The 15,842-nt window shown below is 53.1% G+C and overlaps 1 protein-coding gene across 1 annotated transcript in view; it reads right to left on the bottom strand.

Annotated features, from left to right (window-relative positions):
• APBA2 (amyloid beta precursor protein binding family A member 2) overlaps nucleotides 1–14,160 on the bottom strand; it is a 130,853-nt gene extending 116,693 nt beyond the window's left edge. The window contains exon 1 of the mRNA XM_065906484.1: nucleotides 14,093–14,160. The gene's annotated coding sequence lies outside the window, so the exon portion shown is untranslated. The remainder of the gene's footprint in view (nucleotides 1–14,092) is intronic.
• Nucleotides 14,161–15,842: the final 1,682 nt, after the last annotated feature.

Raw genomic sequence — 15,842 nt, 5'->3', positions numbered from 1 at the left:
AAAGGGGGAGGGAAGGAAAGCAGGCCCCACACGCACACCGTCTGTGGGCATCCGAGCCTTTCTAGAGGTCAGTCTGCAGTCTTCACCTTCAGCCCAGCCATTCTACTTCTGGAAATGTATCATAAAGAAAGAATCAGGGGATCTGACAAAAGAGCAGAGCAGAGCTACAGGGTATTTATCTCAGCATCCTTCAGGGCAGAAAACACTCTAAACAATCCCAGTGTCCAAGTGAGGGGCTGGTCAGTGCCTGATGGACAAACTCCCATCACAGCAGGTGGAAGAACAGCCGAGAGGAGACGTGGGTGAAGAATGCACGTGCCAAGCTCATGGAAGAATCCCTCCCCGCTCCCCGCCATTAAAGGTGCTGTCTGTATCACGAACACCTGCCATGAGACCAGTGAGAGGCTGACCACAGCCGCAGAGCCTGCTGTGCCAGGCCAGCTCCCAGTGGGCCCAGAGGGTGAGGGCAGCACCGATGCACCCATGCCCGGACCCCAGCTTCCGCCTGGACAAACACAGCCCTCAGACCCCAGTCCTGATCCTCATACCACACAGGAGAAGCCAGCATGCTATCCCAGCAGCAGGTCAGGGATGAGAGTCCATCCATGAGAGCCAGGAGCATGCCCAGAACCACTGAGGCCACACGGTGCTACCCCACCCATTTCGCATCTCCATGGACCACCTCGGAAGAGACCACTGTGCTGTGGATCTCGTCTATTTCAGATGGAGCAAGAGCAGAGACCACATGGGCCCAGTGCAGATGTGATGACCACACGCAGGATACAGCCCATGAAGCCGAGTGGTCACTGCATGGGCAGCTGATGGACAGTCTCCCAGCACAGCTGGAGGGGTATGAGGGACCAGGGAAAGCTGTGGGCACAGACAGCAAGACCTCTAGGAGCTTGGGCAGGGTGGCCTGGAAAGTACCAGGCAGGGGGCCCACAGAACACCCAACTAAAATTTCTAGGCTGACCAAAAGAAGTTGTACACACACACACACACACACCCTGCTGACCCAAAGGAGTTGTACACACACACACACACACACACCCCTGGTCTCTCTCTGGTTTTCCACTCACCGCAGAGCACGTGATCCTCAAATGTTCAGGCTGTTTGTGTCTGGTTTTCCTTAAGGGCTCAGCTTCTTTGTGCATAAGGAAAACTTTCATGGAGAGAACGAATCTGTATCAATTACTTGAACAGAGATCTCAGCATCCTACTTGGGTTTATGGACTCTGATTTCATTTTGAAAACACAGTGTGTATCTGCATATTAATAAGCACTTGTTGGAATGGCCTCATTTAATCATTTCACATTAAATTAAATATAATCTTGATTTTGATATTATTGTTCCAGCAGGAAAAGAAGCCATGAGTCAGTCAAGTGGAAGTTCTCCTTGAAGATTCCAAGATGCTATACTATTCTTTTTTTCCCCACTTTTCATTGAAGTTTAATATAGGTACTGAAAAGGTCCTTATCATAAATTTGAACCCATTCATGCAAACCACACGCAGAACAAGAAATGAGACACTGTTTTTGCAGCAATATAGATGATCATACTAAGTGAAGTCAGAAAGAGGAAGACAAATACCATAAAATATCATACCACAAATACCATAAAATGGAATGTAAAATATGGCACACGTGAACCTACCTACAAAACAGAAACAGACTCACAGACATGGAGAACACACTTGTGGTTGCCAAGAGGGAGGGGTGATGGAGGGACGGATTGGGAGATTGGAATTTGCAGATGCAAACTAGTATACAGAGAATGGATGAACAAGGCCCTACTGTATAGCACATGGAAATACATTTGATATCCTGTGATAACTGGTATATTTAAACTGGATAACCAACAAGGACCTACTGTACAGCATAGGGAACTCTGCTCAATGTTATGTGGCAGCTTGGATGGGAGGGGAGTTATGGGGAGAATGGGTACATGTATATGTATGGCTGAGTCCCTTTACTGTCCACCTGAAACTATCACAACATTGTCAACTGGCTATATTCCAATACAAAATAAAAAGTTTTTAAAAGATTTATATGTTCTCTTCTATGGTCATATGTGACCATAACTAAAAAGAAATCCTGCAATAAACCATAATGGAAAAAGAATACAAAAAAAGAATTATATAATTGAATCACTCTGCTATACAGCAGAAATTAACACATTATCAATCAACTCTACTTCAATAAAATTTTCAAAAAAAAAAAAACAAAGAAAAAAAGAAATGGGACATTGTCAGCATCCCCTAGAAACCCTCTGCCCTCCTGGTACCCCTCTAATCACCATCTCCCAAAGGGCACCCCGACTTCCCACCCCACATGGATAAGAAGTCCGCTGTCCTTCCCATCAGTGGAGCCATGCGGGAGGAACTAAGGACTCTAATGTCTGGGGTTTTGGCTCAGCGTTATGTGGCAGGACTCCTCCAGGCCACTGCACACGTGCAGGTCTTTAGGATGGCTTTGTGTGTGCAAGCCTCGGCGCAAGGGGAGCAGCTGCTGGGGGACCTCGGACTGTCTGCAGCTTGGGGTGACAACTACCTGCCTTGGACGCCCTGGTGCGCACGTCCTGACGGCTCTGTTAGCCCCTGTGGCCCCTGGAACAAATGGGCCCCAGATACACGGCTTTAAACGACTCAAGTTCAGGGAACTGGGAGTCTGGAAGCAGGTTCAGTGGCTGAGGTCAAGGCATCAGCAGGGCTGCTCACCTCCTGGAGACTCCAGGGGTGATCACCTCTGCTGACAACCTTTGACATGTGGTCACAATCCTTGACAGCCTCTGCCTTCATCGTCCTTGCCTTCTCCTCTGCTTTCACTCTCCTCTGCCTCTTGTGGGGAATTCCCTGGCAGTCTAGTGGTTAGGATTTGGTGCTCTCACTGACAGGAACCCAGGTCAAGGACCTAAGATCCCACAAGCGGAGTGTGGCACAGGCAAAAAAAAAAAAAAAGATATATATATATATATATATATATATAAAATACACACTATGTGTACTGGCAGTTTGGAAGTGAAGTGAAAGTTTAGTCAATTAGTCATATCTGACTCTTTATGACCCCGTGGACTGTAAACCGCCAGGATCCGCTGTCCACAGAAATCTCCCAGGCAAGAATACTGGAGTGGGTTGCCATTCCCTTCTCCAGGGGATCTTCCCAACTCAGGGATCAAACCCGGGCCTTCTACATTACAGGCAGATTCTTTACTGCCTGAGCCACAAGGGAAGCCCCAAGGTTCATACAGTCAAAGCTATGGTTTTTGCAGTAGTCATGCACAGATGTGAGAGTTGGATCATAAAGAAGGCTGAGCACTGAAGAATTGATGCTTTCAAACTCTAGTGCTGGAGAAGACTCTTGAGAGTCCCTTGGACAGCAAGGAGATCAAACCAGTCAATCCTAAAGGAAATCAACCCTGAACATTCATTGGAAGGACTGAAGCTGAAGCACCAATCCTTTGGCCACCTGATGCGACGAGTTGACTCTGGAGACCTCATGACTGATACTGGGAAAGACTGAGGGCAGGAGGAGAAGGGGACAACAGAGGATGATATGGTTGGACGGCATTACCAACTCAATGGACATAAGTCTGAGCAAAGTCCGGGAGAAAGTAAAGGACAGGGAAGCCTGGCATGCTGCAATTCATGGGGTCACAGAGAGTCAGACACAACTCAGTGACTGAACAACAACAAACAATATACACACACACTATTGGTTCTGGTTCTATGGATAATCCTAACAGTTACAGTTCATATACATTTCCCTCCTTGATGACTAATGGAGTTGAGGACCTTCTCATATGGTTATTGGGCCTTTTTAAGGGGTGAAATGTCTTTGGGACCTTTTTCTATTTCTTTGTTTCCTTTTTCTCGGACAGTGCATTCTTTTAAAATGAGTAACCTGTTAGAACATTTTCCACTAAACATGTCTATGGAGAGGAAATGTGTTTTTGGTGTCAGGCCATGAGACCTAAGGTCCAGGTGGGTGCAAACGAGGAGCAGCCATGAATTCTGGACAGTGAACACCAACCACAGCCTCAAGGCCCCTATCAGCCTGGACAGTTTCCAGAAAGAAAACACACGAGAGCCTGAAGACCACGGTCACGGTCAGTAACCGGGATGAGCGAGACAAAATTCAGTCCCAAAATAATGTGCTATGCCTCCACTCACTCCCTTGAAACAAGAGCTAATGTCATTTCAAGGAACTGCTCATTACTTGGGACATTCTATTTGTATTTATACAATTGCATGTGTTTATGGATTCGGTCTGCACAGTGATGGCCCGTCAATGGCTATGGGTATCCATGTGGATACCATGGAGAGGCAGCCATGCCGCCAGCATCACCTCTGGCTTTCTGCCATGAAATACTGGATGTTAAATATGCCAGGGACTTCCCAGGGGGCTCAGTGGTAAAGAATCCACCCGCCGACACAGGAGACGTGGGTTTGATCCTTGGATTGGGAAGATCCCTGGAGGAGGAAATGGCAACCCACTCCAGTATTACTGCCTGGGAAATCCCACGGACAGAGGAGCCTGGCGGGCTATGGTCCATGGGGGTCACGGAGTTGGACACAACTGAGTGATTGAGCACACACACACACACACAAATACACCTAAGTCTGACTTCTCTTTATCACTGTAAAGGAAGAAAGCTGGTTTGAGACATCAGTCAACACAAACTGCAGCATACTCTTGGTATTTGATGAAAACCACCAGGAGAGCTAGCCCGAGACCTGCTCCTCCTGCAGCAGCAACCCCCACCTATAGCAGCCACATGCACCTTGAAGGCAGAAAGGTCAGCGCACAGACAGCACCCCTCCCCAACAAATGTATCTTTCTCCCAACAAATCTTGACCTCTACAATAACTGTCCCGCAACTATCAGGCAGCTTCCACCGCTGGTGCAGGGCAGTAAGCCATGCAAGAGGCATTCACCAGCATCTCAGCCAGGTTCCCCCAGAGCCAGGAGCCTCGGAGAGGGAATGATACCTACCCCCACCTGTGCCAGTGCAAACAGCAGGCTGACTAGAAAGGGGAGCAGCTTTAAGACAAGTTTTCTTTCTTTCTTTATTTTTGGCTACACTGGGTCTTCGTTGCTGTGCGGCCTTTCTCTAGTTATGGCGAGCAGAAGCTACTCTCCAGCTGTGGTGCACGGGCTTCTCACTGTGGTGGCTTCTCTTGTTGTGGAGCACAGGCTCAGGAGTTGTGGCACACGTGCTTAGTTGCTCCGCAGTATGTGGGATCTTCCCAGACCAGGGATCAAACCCGTGTCGCCTGCATTGGCAGGCATATTCTTTACCACTGAGCCACCAGGGAAGCGCTGAGACTTGTCTTCTGACCCTTCATTACCCAGAGGATGAACAGCACATCAGAGCCCAAAAGAGGAAGAGAAGACAGGAGTTGTGAATGCCCAGGGTTTCAGGGCCCCAGAGAGAAGCCCTTCAGGGCACCCCTCTAAAAGCTCACGAGCCTGCAGAGGCCCCTGGAGCCCAGCTTCCTGACCTGCAGCCTGGATCCCCTCTCCTTCCCCCGCCCTAGCCCTCTGCACAGCTGGTGCAGGACTCCGTCCCCTCCCTACAGACGCCAGAAAGTCCCCAGGAGCCTTGGCAACAGGACGAGGACAGCCACCTACTGGCCAGGACAGCCCCATTACCTCGACCTGGGTCCCTCTAGACTTTCACGCTTGCCAACAACTGGACAGAGGCCTCCCAGCCATCCATCCGTTGTCCTCCCAAATAAGTCAGCAGGGCCATGGAGTTTAACTCCATGTGAGCAAATTAATAACATGACTTATGGTTTGCCAGGGATTTTGTCATTCTTATAGAGGAACAGTGGCAATTTAATCTAGAAAGTCTATAAATCTCTAAAGGGTAAAATTAAACATCCGAGATAGCAAGGCCGGGATGTGGACACGGCAGCCTCTGCCCACGTCAAGCAGGGAGCTCCATCCTTTCCCACTCCCCAAGCCACCCCCACCTGCCCCAGCTCTGAGGACACCCCACTCCTCATCCTTAACCATCCCTCCCGCGGTCCCCTGGGTCCCGAAGCTGAGTGATGGAAACATCTCCTAGATACATCACGGGCAGAGTACATGTTACCCCCCTGTTCTGCCCCCAACCACAGTGAGATGCCCCTACATGTCCAAGGCTGCTCAAGACCCAGACGGCCAAGACCCACCATCTCCTGCTCTGACCTGCCCAAACCACATTATCCCACCACCAAACACTCAACCCCCACCCCCATATTGGGTACCCTCTCCAGACTGGCCTCTCTGGCCTAAGCTCTAGATGGGCAAATCCACCCACTCTTTCAGGATGGGGTACCTAACCCAAGTCCCCCCCACCCCACCCCATGCTAGGTGCTCACACCTTCCAGCCTGGGCTACTCTGGGGGCACTCTGAGGCCAGAGTCACACTCGGCATCTGTTCCTCCCACACCCTCCAGTAGCTCCCCTTCACTCCTCTCCTGACTACACCCAGCTCTAGACAGGGATCAGAATAGTGGAACAAAGCCAGCACTCAGGAAACACCTGTCGAATGGATGGATGGGTGGATGGGTAGGTGGATGGGTGGATGGGTGGGTGGATGGATGGGTGGGTGGATGGATGGGTGGATGGATGGATGGATGGGTGGATGTAGCCCCTGTCAAAGGGGCTCCGGGGTAACTAAAGAGAAGAGCACCTGCCCCTGGACTAACACTGTGGAGACCTCACAAATGAGAGGGCTGGGAGGGAAATGCTAGGGCCTGCCATTTAAGTGCCTGGCACCCACTGCTTCCATTATCAGACAAGTCATCTCATAATGGATGAAAGGAGCAACACATGCAGAGTTAAGGAAGGGTTCCCAAAGCTAGGAGTGGAGAGAATGCTGCCATATCCAGGGACCCCCAGGGCAGCTCCCTCATGAAGTGGACGCAGCAAGAGATGTCTCTGCCTCGGGTGGGGGTGGGGGGTCACAGCCACTAAGGCAGCACTGTTCTCACTGCTGATTAAGCACAGACCAGCCTGTGATCAAGAAGAAAACCATTCCTTGAGGAAATGCAATTAATTGAAAAGCCGAAACGTGAGAAAGCCCAAAGGAGACACACAATCAAGAGTTCTCGGTCTGGAGGGGCTCCTGCTCTGAAGAGTTTCAGTTCAGGGATGTCCCCCCCAAGAGCAGAGAGCTGACGGCATGTCCACCCTGCCACATGCCAGCTCCCTCCTGTTTGCCCCTCAAGGGGCAAGGAAAGGTCATGGGCAGAATCTTTGCTGCACACGGACATGGAGAAAGGCACGTCCAGGCAGGGCTGAGGTCAGACCTGCCTCAGGGACTCACACTCAAGCGGTCAGGCCAGGCGGGCAGCACCAGGACCCACTCTCCAGTGGTCAGCCCCCAGGGCTCACTGCCACCAGAGGGGTCCAGCTAGAGACCCAAGGTAGCGCCTGGTGTCTAAGCCTGGCAGGCGAGCTGGGATACACACACACACACACAGAGCACGCCTTGCGACTGGCACCAAGCGGGCGCTCTACTGGAACAGACGCTCAAACACACACACATCTGGTCTCGCTCCATCCTTGCTGCAGTGGCCGGCTGACAAGGAGGAAAGAACAGGCCTTGATGTGCCCCTCTCAGGAGGAGGCCCTCACTGGCCAGCGGCTGCTGGAGGCTTCCTGGACCTCCCGATTCCCCAACCCTGACAGCTGTCAGAGGCTCTGGGTGACACGCACAGATGTCAGAGCACACGGCCCTTCATCACACCAGAAAACACAGGACCACAAACTGAGTTTCACCTGCTGTCTGGTTGGGGAGGTGGGGTAAGAAATCCATCATCAATAAACACAGGCACCCACTCAGCAAACAGGTCTCCTAGTTTCCAAACAACGGATTTTTCCACGGATTTTTCCAAGACTCTGAAAGACCAACAGGGGAAAACTAAACAACATTTCTTTTTCAAACTTTAAACTTCTTATTTTATATTGGGGTTAACAATGTTGTGATAGTTTCACGTGGACAGCAAAGGGACTCAGCCATACATATACATGTATCCACTCTCCCCCAAACTCCCTTCCCATCCAGGCTGCCACATAACATTGAGCAGAGTTCCTTGTGCTATATAGGAGGTCCTTGTTGGTTATTCATTTTAAACTACATTTTTTAAAAGAAAATTAGCAATGCACATGACAGCTCAGAGAAATTCATGTTTAGAGCTGCCTTGCTTGAGAACGAATTCCACGAATGTAAAACCAAATCATGGAGAAATAAATAAACACATATCTTTTAAAAATACTATCATATATAGGGTTATGAACAAACTCAGACACAAGTGAGCAACTGGACAACAACAAATCACACACAGATACATATCTATCTCCCAAGTGAAAATTCTAAATGCCACTAGTGGTCTCCTACTCCCTAACTGTTGACTAACTAGAATTTGTTGAGAACAAGTGCCTAAGTATTTCACAGCTGAGTGTCTTTTAGCTGAGTTGAGTCCAGAAGCAGGAAGTGCAAAGAACCCATGGTACCTCTGAGTGCAAAGAGAAAAACACCTTACAAATCCAGCAACAACAGTTATGCTGAGCGGCAAGCTCCCAGGCCCTCTTGCTGTCCCCATGAAGGCCCCTGGGTTACCCGTGATGTGTCCATAACTCTCCAACCACCAGCCAGAGCTCAAGGTCCACAGTTCACAACCACCGGATTATCTAAGCACAGGCTGAAAATGAGCTCCTGAACTGTATCTATCACATAGGTTTCCCTGGTGGCTCAGCAGTAAATGCGCCTGTCAATGCAGGAAACACAAGTTCGATCCCTGGTTCGGGAAGATCCCCTGGAGAAGGGATGGCAACCTACTCCAGTATTCTTGCCTGGAGAATCCCATGGACAGATAAGCCTGGCGGGTTATAGCTCATGGTGTTGCAAAGAGTGAGACACAACTGAGCAACTGAGCACACGTACACACCTATCACATAAGTGGTCACAAGTCCTAGTCATGCCCACCCAGTTTAAAAACAAATCTGATGCAAACTGGGCCCCAGTGAGATGTTGAGGGGGGAGGTAGGGAGGATGCAGGTGATATAGGATTGTGGGGGAGGGGCATCATGGGCTCTGAAGGCTCACCAACCAATCTCAGCAATGCCTGAAACAGTAGCAGCCTCAAGCAAGTCACCACTGCCTGGTCCTAGGTCACCTCACTGCCAAGTGAAGACGTGCCTCTCATGCTTGGCGAGGAACTATTTAAACAGCACGTACTAAGGAAGAGAAGGCAACACACAGAAGTGCCCAGTGAGGGACTTCCCTGGAGGTCCCTTGATTAAGACTTCACCTTCCAATGCAGGGGGTGCAGGTTCAATTTCTGGTCAGAGAACTAGGATCCCACATGCCTCACAGTCAAAAAACCAGGGCATAAACAACAGAAGCAATAGTGTAACAAATTCAATAAAGACTTAAAAAAATATCTCCACAACAAAAGAATCTTTAAGAAAAATAAAAAGTGCCCAGTGATGTGTATTTCATCCCAGTTTCTCCATCCAAAACCACCTTCAAATGCCAGAGCACTTCCGTTTTCAGAAAACCCACAAGATGCAAATATCTGTGCGGTCAGGAGATGCCGGCATCTCAAACTTGTATTTTTTCTCTTTAATTTTGATCCTTCATGCACAAAACCACAGATGAAACCCCTTACATCAGAACAGCACCTGAGAGTGTAGGAAGTATGACAGTCTCCCACTAGGCTGCATGTAAAGCCAGCAAAGCTGACCCTTCAAACTCCCAGTAAAACAAAAGAAGCCACAGCCAGCCTGTGGCCACCGGCATCCATGAAGCTCTGGCCGAGCACCAACCTCTCAACTCAGTTCAGTCCTGAACCTCTTCTGGGATCAAAACCAGGCTGGCAAGAGCTATCAGGCACCTGCAACGGAGGCTGAGAAAGGCGACCAGGGCTGGTGGCTCACCCAAGGCCCCAGAGATCAGTGACAGAGTTTTCCTCCTTATAAAATCAGTGGCCCCCTCCGGTGGGGCCAGAACACAGGTAGGGAGAATCAGGTGGGGTGGGGAGGCTTCAGGAGGGGCAGGCTGGCACCCAAGGACAGGCGGAGTGGCCGGGAGCCCGGAGACACGAGGTCCAACGTAAGGTGAAAGACCAGTATAGAAACATCCAGGTGAAGAAGGTAGGAACCTGAGCCAGAGGGGGTCTTGTTCCAAGCACATCCATGACCGACCGAGGTGAGTGCAGGCACAGCCTGAGAGCCGACCATCCAAACAACCGAGAATCCCAAAGGAATTTCTGTGGAGGATCAGAATGCCCACTCCCGGGGCTGGATGGCCTTCCAGCCACGTGACATCTGGCTGCCCTGCCCACCCCCACCCCCACCTCTCCATCACTCCTGCCGCTCCAGTGCAGGCAAGGTTCTGCTGGAGGTCTGGGAGGGACCCAGCTGTGAATGCAGCTGTTTTTGGGTGTGGGGTCTGGGGAAGGGAGCAGCAGGGCACCAGGCTTGTACTGGAAGGAAGCACGATGCTCCTGGAGTTTCATTCATTCACTCATCCATTTAACAAGTTGGGCTGAGGATCAACCAGGTGCCAAGCACTATTCTTGTTCCAGGGACACAGAAGTCAACACAGTCTCTATGTTGGAGTGGTAAGAGACAGAATAAACAAAGTATATAAATCATAAATTGTGTTAGGTCCTAAGAAGAAACACAAAGCAGGGTTAACATGAAAGGCAGAAATGATGTTAATTTATGTAGGGAGCTGAAATACAGACAGAGAAGTGAGTGAGAGAGCAAGCCAGGTGGACATCTGGAGGAGGCACATGCCAGGGAGATGGAAAGCAAGTGCAAAGGCCCTGAGGCAGGCAGGCACTCAGCAAACTTGGCAACTGACAGAGAAGAAAGGAAAAGTCCATATTCATCTGGGATGATCAAGGATGGACGCGGGCCAAGGTGGCAGGTGGGGATGGGTTGGGGATGACACAAAGCAAGCCTGGGCAATGAGCCTGCCTGACGGCATGGCTGGGAGCGAGGAAAGGAACATGCAGAAATAAAAATCAGGCTGAGGGTGTGGAGAAGGCTCTGGGGAGCCACTGCAGGCTTGAGTGAGGGACACCAGCCCAGCCCAGCCCAGGACACCCTGCAGCTAGCACAGAAATCACAAGTCAGGCAGCAACAGCACCCGCCGAAACGGGGTCGGGGGGTTCCCAAGAAGACTCGTGAATCTCAGCCCCACCGAGATAACCTGGCTGCATGACAACGAGGTCGCTGTCCCTGGCTCCCTTGTGCATCCAAGAGGACTGGGAGAGTGGAGCACTGCCCACAGGAGAGGCAGGGAAGAGGCGCCCACGACAGCTGAGTCAGCCCGTGCCTGCAGGCTGCTCTGAGGCACCAGCTGGAGCCAACCCAGGTGGTGGTGGTGGGGGGGGGGGGTCCTTGAAAGGGGCCAGAGAATCCCCCTGTGGGCACACAGCCAACTACCAACCACTAACTGGGCACCTGGGCCCCACTTGGTGAACAATCATCTCAGACAGGACCAACGGGATGGAGCCACACAACCGTCAGTGTCCACGTCACTCCCCATCCCAGCCAGGTCAGGGCTCAGGGACCCCAGCTCTCTATAACTCTCTCAAGGCAGAACGCTGCTTTCTGCCACTTGTTCTGGAAGGAAGCCCTCCGTGCCAGCTCAGGGCCTCCCTCTGTAGCCACCTGCTCCCAGTCCTTCAAATTTCCCTGACATAAACGTCTCTCCAAGACTCCCGACCCCAGTGTGACCAGAGGCCCTGACCTGCTGAGTCCCTGATCAGGTGCTCAGGGCTTAGGATGGGGAGGAGTGCCCAGGTGGAGCTGAGGCCCTGGGGGGCTGTGCTTGTGCCCTGGGCTCCTGTCCTTCCACAGGCCTCAGGGCAGCCCAAGTCAAACAAAGTCCAGCCCAAGGCAAACCTCCCATCACATGAGCTTTTCCTAGTTCCTCAGTTGTGTCTAGGAAACATTAAGGTGTTTTGGCACTCCCTCTCAGCTCCAGGGGTGCGACTGGTGTCTTTTACAATTATCTTTTATTTTTATCCCACATTTCTTAGCTCAGTTGGCAAACTGGATTATTTATGCGCCTCCATTTCACAATCCATCCCCACCAATTATCCCTGTGAAACTAATTTTTTTTTTTTTTTTTAAGGGTTAGAAGTACCAATGAAGAGCCAAGTTAGCAAACCACAAGTCCAGCCCGGGGCAACCGAGAACACAAGCAAGAGCAAACGAGAACACAAGCAAGAGGCCAAAGATTAAGAAACTGACCACACAGGCTTTGCCCACCTGCCAGCGCCCACCCCACCTCTCATGCTCACACACGCAGGCGTGCGCGTGCACACACATACACACACACACACACACCCCATCTGTACACACACACACACACCATCTGTACACACACACACACACACACACACACACCCCATCTGGTTCAGCCCACACTTCTCCCAGGCGGAGAAGCCCAGTACCCTGGAGAAGGGAAGGCAGGCAATGGGGGAGGGGCCCGACCATGCTCTCCAACCAATGAGCAGAGGTCTGGAGAGACAGGCCCCACAGCAGACTCTCAGGGCGCCTGTCACTAGGGCCACCACCCAGACCTAGTGCAGCTCTGGAGACCCATCCAAGGGTCTCTCTGCCAGGGCCATGGGGCCCACCCAGAAGGCGGCCCACTCAGCAAGCTGACTCCTCAGCAAGCTCCAACTCGCTCACTAACACCCTGGACACCATCCTGAGTACCAGCAGGCTCCATGCCAGGGTCATTTGCTGCTCAGGAGCCACCAACCCCTTTCCTGAGTGCAGATGGAGGCAGGACGGCCAGCCCCCCAGCAGTGAGGGCACAGGTCAGGGCATCCCGGCTGGAGGACGCTCAGTGTCCCCTGAAGAATGGAAGCCCCCCAAGAGAAGGTAAGACCCTCCCCCTCACCTCATCTCACCAGAAGGCCCACTAAATCAGAGGCTTGAGAAAGGAGCCACCCACCAGGCTGTGGGTACCTGCAGAGCAAACTAAACGTGCACCCCAGGAAAAGCTGTGTGGTTCCCATCCTGAAAGACTTCAGGTCATTATTCCCAAAACCACTGTTTTTCTCAGAGAGAAAGAAGGAGGGCAGGTGGGGGGTGGGGGGGCGGTATTCTGAGAAAGGGGACAGAGGCTGAAGAGGTCAGAGACAGCTCAGCCCACGGGATGAAGGGCACAAAGGAGATTTCCCACTATGGGGATGACCGTCCCCACGGCCATTTATGAGTTGGCTTAACCACCAGATTTGAGGTTGGCCCCTATCAGGCCGGATCCAAACATATGTGAAAAAATTAAGTCTTCCTTCTGCAAGTAAATACTAAGTTGAGACAAGCAGGTACAATCTCAGTCTCCATGCTCAGCGAGGCTCGGGCAGGGTGGGCCCCTCGCGACCCTCCCTCAGCACCGGTCCAGGGCAATTTCGACCCCCAAGCCCCCAGCCCCGCGGCCTTGGCACACCGAAGCCCGCTGCCCGGCCCGCCCGGGGCACAGCACGGCTCGGAGGTGGGGGCCTCGCCCTTCGCATGGACCATCAGTAGCAGCCAGGCCGAGGGGAAAGGGGCTGGGACGACTGGGCAGGTTCGCGCCGCGCCCCCAGCCCAGCGCCGGCCGCCCAGGGGAACCCGACTGTGTAATTTTTAACTGAGGAGTTTCTCCCTTTGGGCCTCGTTATAAAGGAAAAGGGTGGAGGGCTAGAAAACCGGGGCTCGGCTTCCCGGGTGACAGGGAACCCAGAAAAGACCCCAAACTCGGGAGTTGCCGCCCCTCACGGGGACTCAGTACCAGTGCCGAGAGGGGCCGCGGAACACTCCATTGGCCCGGGCCAGCCCGGCGGGACACGAGCGGGCAGCCGCCGTGGGTCTGCGTCCCTGGTCTGCGCCTTGTCGCCCCTCGCCGCCGCGCCCCCGCCTGGGATGCGCGAGCCACCAGCTCGGCCCCGCCGCGCCCGCCCGGTTCTTACCCCTGATCCCCGCGGCGCCCCCCGCCCGCAGCGCCGCCCGATCGCGCCCCCCGCGCCCGCCCCGGCGCCCCCAGGCTGAGGCCGCTCTGGGGAAGGGTCGGGCGGCCCGGACCCCCGCTTACCTGGCCGGAGCTCCAGGCAGTGCGGGTGCACGGCCGCCGCCGCTGTGTCCCCGAGGCCGAGCGCCGGGCCGCCGCCGCAGCTCTTTGTGAGCCGCGCACCGAGATGCTGCCGAGCCCGGGAAGCTGGATAGCGGCGGGCGCGCCCCGGACGCGGCGTACGGCACGCAGGGCCGCCCCTGCCCGGCCCACGCAGCGGGGCCCGCGGGCTCACCCCGCACCGGCCTGCGGCTGGACGCCCGCGCCCCGCCCAGCCCTGGCCTCGCCAGCGCCCCTCGCCGAGCGAGAGCGCGCGGCGGGAAGATCGGGAGGAGGACAAAGATGCGTGCGCGCCCAGCCCCCTCCCCGAGCCCGAGCCCCGACTCTCGGCGGACTTGCACGGGGCGCACCTGGGGCCCGGGTCCTGCGGGGCCGGCCTTGGGGCCCTGGGAAGCACAGATTCCCCGGCGCCCCCGGCACCTGAAGGATGAGGAGACGCGGGGGTCTAGTCCTCCGGCGGGTGGAACAGGTGACAGCGAGGTGCCCCTGCGCCCGCACCTGCCCCGGGCGCCACGCTGCCCCCTGGCGGGCTCCCGAGCGCCTGCGACGGAAGGTCCTGCCCACCGCGCCCTGTTCGGCCCTGCGCAGAAGTCGCGGGGAGATCGCGGCCTCTGAGAGACCCCTCTGGAGAGCAGGCCCCCAGGGTCTCCCCACCACAGATTACAGGCTGCATGCCAGGCCCCTGGGAACCATCCCATCACCCCGTTCCCAATATCCTGTGCTGCCCTGGCCTGACCACTGACCTCCCCTCCCCCAGGGCCTCGCCCCAGCCCTTTCCCTCCTTGTCGTCCTAAACGGAGAAGGACCCAAATCTATAACACACTAAAAAAAAAAAAAAAGAAAGAAAGAAAGAAAGAAAACTATAACACACTATACTCCAATAAAATTACAAAGAACTCAAGTGACTCGATTCTGCCCACCCATAGAATCTAGGAAAATCTGCCCAACTGCAGGCCCTTCCCCACGTCTACGAAGACTCTTTTTCAGTGTCCAGAGGTTAGGATGTGGGCGTCTCGGGGGTCATTGTTCTGTCTAACAGACATCTAGAAACGTCTGTTCCGAGAAGCAGTGTGCATCGTGGCTGAGGATCCCAGCCAGGCCAGCACTCACCTGGGGCCTCTGACCTGAGCTGGTGTCTCTGCTCTGCACACTCAGTTTCCTCCACTGTTAAATGGGGAAATACCATGACTTGCCTTCAGGGATAGGCACAAGACTTGGTGGCACATGCACACCTCTGAACCCATGGTGTAAAATGCGCCAAATCATGCTGGTCACCGTTTCGATCGCAGGTGCTGTAAGATGCTGACGTTCTCCAGCGATGGCTTTTGTCTGCTTGGCATTCTCTGGAAATCTCCTACCGAACCCCAGCTCCATCCATATGGTTCAGGTGAGGCTGAGATGTCTCAACTGACAAACTGGATCCTTGCTTCTTCAGAAAGTGGTTGTGAGAACTGATTTCATCATTAATCATTTATCTTTAAAAAAAAAAAAATTCCTGTGCCAGACACTGAGAAAACTGTAATTCAGTGCACCACAATGTTCACTGCAGCACTATTTGCAGTAGCCAGGATAGGAAGACAACCTAAATGTCCAACAACAGAGGAATGGATAAAGAAGATGTGGTACACACACACAATGGAATATTACTCAACCATAAAAAGGAACAAAATAGGGTCATTTGTAGAGATGTGATGGACCTAAAGTCTCTCATACA

The sequence above is a fragment of the Muntiacus reevesi genome, chromosome 15 (genome assembly GCF_963930625.1).
Source record: "Muntiacus reevesi chromosome 15, mMunRee1.1, whole genome shotgun sequence".
Classification (NCBI taxonomy): Eukaryota; Metazoa; Chordata; class Mammalia; order Artiodactyla; family Cervidae; genus Muntiacus; species Muntiacus reevesi.
Note: the sequence above shows the minus strand (reverse complement) of the source record. Positions and strands in the feature narration are given on the sequence as shown.